General features: G+C 41.4%; 1 protein-coding gene across 1 annotated transcript in view; it reads left to right on the top strand.

The window, feature by feature from the left end:
* The first annotated feature begins 453 nt into the window (after positions 1-453).
* The window catches only part of ANXA4 (annexin A4), an 83,770-nt gene continuing 76,934 nt past the window's right edge, over positions 454-7,289 (top strand). Inside the window, exon 1 of the mRNA XM_045978916.1 lies at positions 454-521. The gene's annotated coding sequence lies outside the window, so the exon portion shown is untranslated. The remainder of the gene's footprint in view (positions 522-7,289) is intronic.

The raw sequence follows: 7,289 nt of genomic DNA, 5'->3' as shown, positions 1-7,289 counted from the left end.
CGGTTTTCTTATGTCATGTACATCATGATCTACAGTGACATTTTCATCACATTAAAAGTTATTCTTTCCAACTAGGTTGTGAATAAAGCTTGGCATTTTCAGAATTTTATAAAAAAGGTGTTATAACTGTTGGGAGATAATTCTCCATGGGTTTTGGGTTTTCTGAGCAAAAGACATAGACCATTTTGTTCAAGGATCTTTGCATAAGAGATAGCATAAACCAGAGGTTCCCCATAGAGAGTTGGAGATATCTCTCCCTGGAGATATCCCAGGGTAATAAAGCTAGAGACCTTGGCCTTCCTTCCCTGGAGATTGTTTGCTTACATTTAGTGTAATAAAAGATATTATCTCTCTCTAGGGGGATAGCAGGTTTATTATCAGTCTCCTTATAAGGTTAGGGGTTTCCTAGGTTCCCTGTTCCTCAGCTGTGACACAGATCCACAGTATGCCTGGTATCCACCTCCAGTTGGATGCCCCATGGGACTTGAGGGCAAGATGGAGCCCATGCTGCCTGCTATGCTGTGAGTAATAATGCTGCCTAAATCCACTGGGGCTTGTTGTCTCTTTACTGACTGAATCTATAGATTTCATCCCTTGGCTATTGTAAATAATGCTGCAATGCACATGGGGTGCATGTATCTTTTCAAATTAGAAAACACAGGTTTTCTACATGAGAGTCCCTCTTACAAAGCTTTCATAGATTTTTCTTTTTTAAAAAAGCCTAATACACTGCTGTGACTTGTGATTGGGATGCCCTATTATATAACTTCAGGAATCACTGGATTCTATGATGCCCCAATGAGTTTGTGCCTAAAACAGCACTAGTTGCCTGGCAGAAAAATGTAGAAGAGGATATGGGGTACTGTCATTCTTGTTGCAACCAGTCTTGTAGAACTCTTTACCTCTCAAAACCCTGTGTATTTACAACTTTGATTAAAATAAATATAATTCTGTGCATTTGCAACTTTGATTAAAAAAAAGCTATATTTTTAAAAATGTGCTAGATGGGCTGAATAAAATGGACACAACTGAAAAAGGAAGAATGAACATGTAATATTAATCCTAAAGAGTCTCTCAAACTCAGAGGTAAAGGACTAAAGCAAAAACAAAACCAAAAAGAAACAAAAACAACCAATGAAAGAGAAGTTAAGTGACATGGAAGATAAGGTCAAAAGTTCCTACAGCATCAAAAAAAATTCCAGACCAAAAGAATGGAGATAATGGGAGAGAGATAATGTAAAAAAAAAGAGCACTCTGATTCAGAAAAGAGTCAAGTCTTTGGAATGAACAGACCTAAGAATGCCAACCAGGACTAGAGAAACAGTTCCTACTCCTAAACGTGTAAAAAGGGGGGAAAACATCTTAAATTTTTCTAGTGAGAAAAACTAGATTACCTACAAAGGAACAAGAATCGGTTTAACATCAGATTTTTCCTTTGATACCAGTGGATTCTAGGAGACAACAGAGAAATATCTTGAAGGATGGTGTCAAAGTTAGCTTCCTTTAGAGCCCCCAAACATGGCATTCATACACACACACACATATTAGATGGTAGCAAATACTATTGACTGAGGAAAGGAGTGATTGGTTAAAAGTTTTATTACTGAAGGGTGCCTGGGTGGCCCAGTCAGTTAAGCATCTGTCTTCAGCTCAGGTCATGATCCCAGGGTGCTGGGTTGAGCCCCATGGTGGGCTCCCTGCTCAGCAGGGAATCTGATTCTCCCTCTCCCTGTGCCCATCCCCCTCCTCTCATGCTCTGTTTCTCACTTTCTCTCTCTCAAATAAATGAATAAAATATTTTTAAAAAGTTTTATTATTGAATTTTAACTTTATATAGCTGTTATCAGAAAAAATAGCCAATACTAATATAGAGCTTACAATGGACCAAGAACTTAAAAATTTATATATATTAAGTAAATTAATCCTTATTACACCTATGAGGTAGGTACTATCGCTATTCCCACTAATGGATGAGAAAACTGAGGCATAGAAATGATCAGTGACTTTCTTTCAGTCTCCAGCTAATAAATGGTAGAGCTGAGATTCAAACCCTAGTATTATTTTGAATTTAATGAGGATTTTCTTGCAAATAAATATTCTGTTAGTTTTTGTAAATATTCGTAGGCAATAGAAAAAAAGGTGCTTGGGGCGCCTGGGTGGCTCAGTGGGTTAAAGCCTCTGCCTTCAGCTCAGGTCATGATCCTGGATCCTGGGATCGAGCCCCAAATCAGGCTCTCTGCTCTGCGGGCAGCCTGCTTCCTCCTCTCTCTCTGCCTGTCTCTCTGCCTGCTTGTGCTCTCTGTCTGTCAAATAAATAAATAAAACCTTAAAAAAAAAAAAGAAAAGAAAAGAAGGTGCTTTCTCTGTAGAATATGGAGTCCAGTTTAGTTCATAACTATTAATTCTATGTCAATAAAATATTGTTCAGATTATTGATATGTTTTTTAGTTTATCTGTCAAAGTCATAGCAGAGACTGTTTAAAATTTATTTCTGCCAGGCACCTGGGTGGCTCAGTCAGTTGGATGTCCAACTCTTGATTTCAGCTCAGGTCATGATCTCACGGTCATGTGTAAGTCAAGCCCCAAGTAGGGCTCCATGCTCAGCAGGGAATCTGCCTAGAATTCTCTACCTCTATCTCTACCCTCCCCCTCCCCCCTCACATGTGCTCACACTCTCTCTCTCTCTCTCTCTCCCCCTCTCCCCTTTTTTAAATAAATACATAAAATCCTTTAAAAAATTATTTTTGCTTCATATTGCAAAAAAATTTTTTTAAAGTTTCTTTTGCCTTTTAGATGTTATGCTTTTGTTTCTATGTTCCAGGATTTTTTCATAGTTCTATATACTTTTTTATGCTTACTCATCCTTGAGTGTTTAAAGTTTTATGTATGCTTTCCATTTGTTCCCAAACAGGATGAGCTAATTCTTCTTGGCTCCCTGCCTGTCTATTTGGATGCTGTTATAATCCTCTTCTCATATCTTAAGCTGAAGCATGGTTAACTTCTGGCAGCCTGAAAAGAATGTGGAGTGAGCCAGCTGGCAAGGAATGTCACCCCTGCAAGATTTCTTCCGGGTGTTTTACAAAGCCACTGTCCCAAGGGGCCAAAGGTTATTTGGCCTTTGTCCTTGCCTCCTTCCCGGCAAACAGCCAGACTCCATATCCATATCCTGGAGGAACTTGCCATTCAGAGTAAAAATTCTCCCTTTTTGCCTTAGTCCACTTCAAGAAGCATTGGGAGAGGAGAGTCAGAAGACTGGGCTAACCCCTCACTCTTCTCTGGAAGAGTTCTGGTCATCTACTGCTCTATAAAATAACCCCAGCAATCATTGACTACTGTCATCTCTCCTGATCCTGGTGAGCGACTGGGCTCAGCCAGGTGGTTCTCATGCGGGGTCTCTCAGCTGACTTCTGTAAGACAGAGAGATGAGGGAGTCCTCTCAAAGCCTTTTCCATCCACATGTCTGGCAGGCACTGGGACTTGGGAAGTTCAAATTGCCCAGGGCGGGAACAGCAGAGGCTTTTCTGCCTCTCTCTTTAGCCTCCTGGGCTCTGTCCATGTGCTCTGTGCAGCATGGTGGGCCTCAGGGCAGATCTGCTTGCTTCACACAGCCACTCGAGGCTCCACAGGCATTTTTTCTGAGCAAGAGAACTAAACGGAAGTTGTGTCACCTTTTAAGACTCAGCCTTGAGAGGGACGCCTGGGTGGTTCAGTGGGTTAAGCGGCTGCCTTTGGCTCAGGTCGTGATCCCAGGATCCTGAGATTGAGTCCCAAATGGGGCTCTCTGCTCAGCGGGGAGCCTGCTTCTCCCCCCACACACCCTGCCTACTTGTGATCTCTGTCAAATAAATAAATAAAATCTTAAAAAAAAAAAGAAGACCCACTGAAATAAGTCAAGCAGAGAGAGTCAAGTATCATATGGTTTCACTTATTTGTGGAGCATAACAAATGACATGGAGGACATGGGGAGATGGAGAGGAGAAGGGAGTTGAGGGAAACTGGAAGGGGAGATGAACCATGAGAGACTATGGACTCTGAAAAACAACCTGAGGGTTTTGAAGGGGTGGGGGTGGGAGGTTGGGGGAACAGGTGGTGGGTAATGGGGAGGGCACTTTTTGCATGGAGCACTGGGTGTTGTGCAAAAACAATGAATACTGTTACGCATAAAAAATAAATAAATTTTAAAAAAAAGTTTACAAACTTAAAAAAAAAATGAAGACTCAGCTTTGAGAGCCACATAATGTGTCACTTTTCTTGGGCCAATACACTCTGTAACAGGAAGTTTGACACAATTTTGTTGAATTAATAAATGACTGTATACCACCAATAGTAATACTTATTGACACCTACTCTCTGAATAGCTAACCGATAGAGCTGTTGTGAGGATTTATTGACTAAAATTGTGTATCTAAAGTACCTGAAATAGTGGCCGGCACACAGTAAGTGCTCATATAGATGTTAGCTATACTCTACAGTTGTTGGGGTCCCCCAATAATGAGTCCGTGGTCAAAGGTGTGAGACTGATACAAAGCAAAGGTCAAGCAAAGCTTTATTTCATCAAGAATCAAACCGGTCAAACAGACCGGTCGGGGCTGCCCTTTACAGAGAGGACGACCCCTCCCTGCCTCACAGACTAACTTTTATAGAGCAAAGACCATGTGTTGAGCCTGGCCACACACAGGTGGCCAGTGAGATTGCAACACACAGAGAAAGCCGCACAGTCGTGCTAGGTCATACACAGGTGGCCAATTGAACTACAATTCATCCCATAGTAGCTATTGGAACTAGCCTATCTCCTTGGTCAGAATTGGCGCCCAAAATGCGGGGCCCACACTCCTTGGTAGCTAGGGAGACACTATGCGTGCTTTACTGATTGGATGTCTCCACCTGACCAGACCCATCCCTGCATTCCCGCTGTTATCTCTACCTGACCTGACCCACCCTTGTATTTGGGCTTTGTTACCTGGGACTGGTTTCCTGGACTTACTTTTAAGTAAGTTGTGGGGGGGGGCGCCAGGGTCAGTTTAAGTTTTACTGCATAAACAACAAAATGGCTGTTCAACCGAGGTGGGGCCACTCTGGCTAAATAGGCCCTTACACAGTTACAGAGAATTAGAGATCAATAATGATAGTGTCCACTGAACACTCTTCCCTGCCCTTCAGTTTCGGTTGTCCATTGTACTATTCAATAACTTTTTTTAAAAAATCTTGGTTTACCTACTTGTTTCAATGGAACATACCATCTGAAAGCTTCCTAAGAAAAGATAGAAGATCAACTTTTTGAAATCTTGCATGGCTGAAAATAACTTTATTTACCCCTATGCTTGACCAATAGCTTGAGTGGCTAAGAGAATCTATGCTGGAAATAATTGTCTCTCAGAATTGTAAAGGCATTATTCCATAGTCTTTCAGTTTGATGTGTTGCTGTGGAGAAATCTGATGCCATTCTGGTTCTTGATCCTTTGTATTGTAGGGGTCAATGGCAGGTTGCTCCAAGATGGCTGCTTGACACAAACATTATTTTGAGTTAAAAGCAATCAAAACCCAGCTGATTTGAGAAAAGCTCTTTACCTGCCCTCCCCCCCAGCTGCCTGCCTGTACTAGGAAGAAAGCTATTAACAGATCTCCTCTTTACTTGAGAAACTTACCTACATAATAGGGCAACTTTTGCTTTCCAAATATCTCCTCTCACCTTCCTGCTAATGGTCTTTCTCCCCTTTGTATCCTCAGACTCTTACCTCTTCTTAGCTCGTATAAGTGTCATGTAGCCTCACTATCTTTGGAATTCTCATGTCTGTGTGGATTTCCTGTATGTATGCTATTAAATTTGACTTTCTCGTGTTAATCTGTCTCATGTCGATTTGATTCTTAGTCCAGCTCAAAGGACCTTGAAAGGCAGAATAAATTCTACCCCTCCCCTCCAGTAATGCAACCTTATTTTTCCCTCTGGGTGCTTGTCAGATCTTCTCTGTTTCCCTAGTCTTCTGAAATGTTATGATATACCTTGATGTGATTCTGTTTTTGTCCATTGTGCTGGGTTCAATGAGCACTTTCAATGTAGAAACTTAACTTGTAAGCAGAAAGAATTAGGGGTCTTCAGAAAAAAGACAGACATAGGTTTCTTGACATAAGAAACGTCATTTCAGGCCCCCCACTACCTTGTGAAAGAATGTAAGATCAAGGGGCACCTGGGTGGCTCAGCGGGTTAAAGCCTCTGCCTTCAGCTCAGGTCATGGTCTCAGGATCCTGGGATTGAGCCCCGAACTGGGCTCTCTGTGAGCCTGCTTCCTCCTCTCTCTCTCTCTCTGCCTGCCTCTCTGCCTACTTGTGATCTCTGTCAAATAAATAAATAATTTTTTTTAAATCTTAAAAAAAAAAAAAGAATGTAAGATCAAACAGTCACTCTTAGGCCAGTAGATAACCTAATCATATCAGGGACAATAAATCAGTGGTAAAACTCCCAGGACTAATTCAAACATGAAGACTGGCCTGTTGTAGTTCTTCTTTTCAGGACCTTAAACTTCTTCTTCTTCTTTTTTTTTTAAGATTTTATTTATTTATTTGACAGAGACACAGTAAGAGAGGGAACACAAGCAGGGAAAGTGGAAGAGGGAGACATAGGCTTCCTCACTAATGTGGGGCTCGATCCCAGGACTCTGGGATCATGACCTGAGCTGAAGTCAGCTGCTTAACGACTGAGCCACGCAGGCATCCCTGGATATTAAACTTCTTTGAGGGTTCAGATACCAGACCAAATGGAGCCAGAGAATTGATGACGCTGACCCTCGCCAGCTCTTGTGACTTCGACCTGGACTCTATTATCTTTTTTTTTTTTATTTAAATTCAATTAGCCAACTTATAGTACATCATTAGTTTCAGATGTTGGACTCTATTCCCTTAAGATGACCTTTACCCCAAATCCCTGCCTAATTCCTTATTGCACAAACCCTTTCATGAATATGTGTGAGCACTTAACTTATAACATCCCTCACTGTTTGGGAGGCACTACTGTGGGAAATATCCACCCGATGTTCTCTTTTACATGTTACAAGTAAAACACTTTCTTTTCCTAGATTATGGATTGGTTGTGTCTTTTGTCTCGGCACTCACCAAGATGCAAAGCCAGTCTTGGGTAGCAATATCCTGTAGTTCCAAAAATATATAATTGGATTATTTAATTGATTTCTTCTCTGTTTCCCAGATGTCTTGGGCTGGTTTTCAAATATTCTTATCTTTCTCTCCTTTTTGCCTTTTGTCTGTACATCCTAGGATATTTCCTTAATTTTGTCTTC

The sequence above is a fragment of the Meles meles genome, chromosome 15 (genome assembly GCF_922984935.1).
Source record: "Meles meles chromosome 15, mMelMel3.1 paternal haplotype, whole genome shotgun sequence".
In the NCBI taxonomy this organism is placed as follows: domain Eukaryota; kingdom Metazoa; phylum Chordata; class Mammalia; order Carnivora; family Mustelidae; genus Meles; species Meles meles.
Note: the sequence above shows the minus strand (reverse complement) of the source record. Positions and strands in the feature narration are given on the sequence as shown.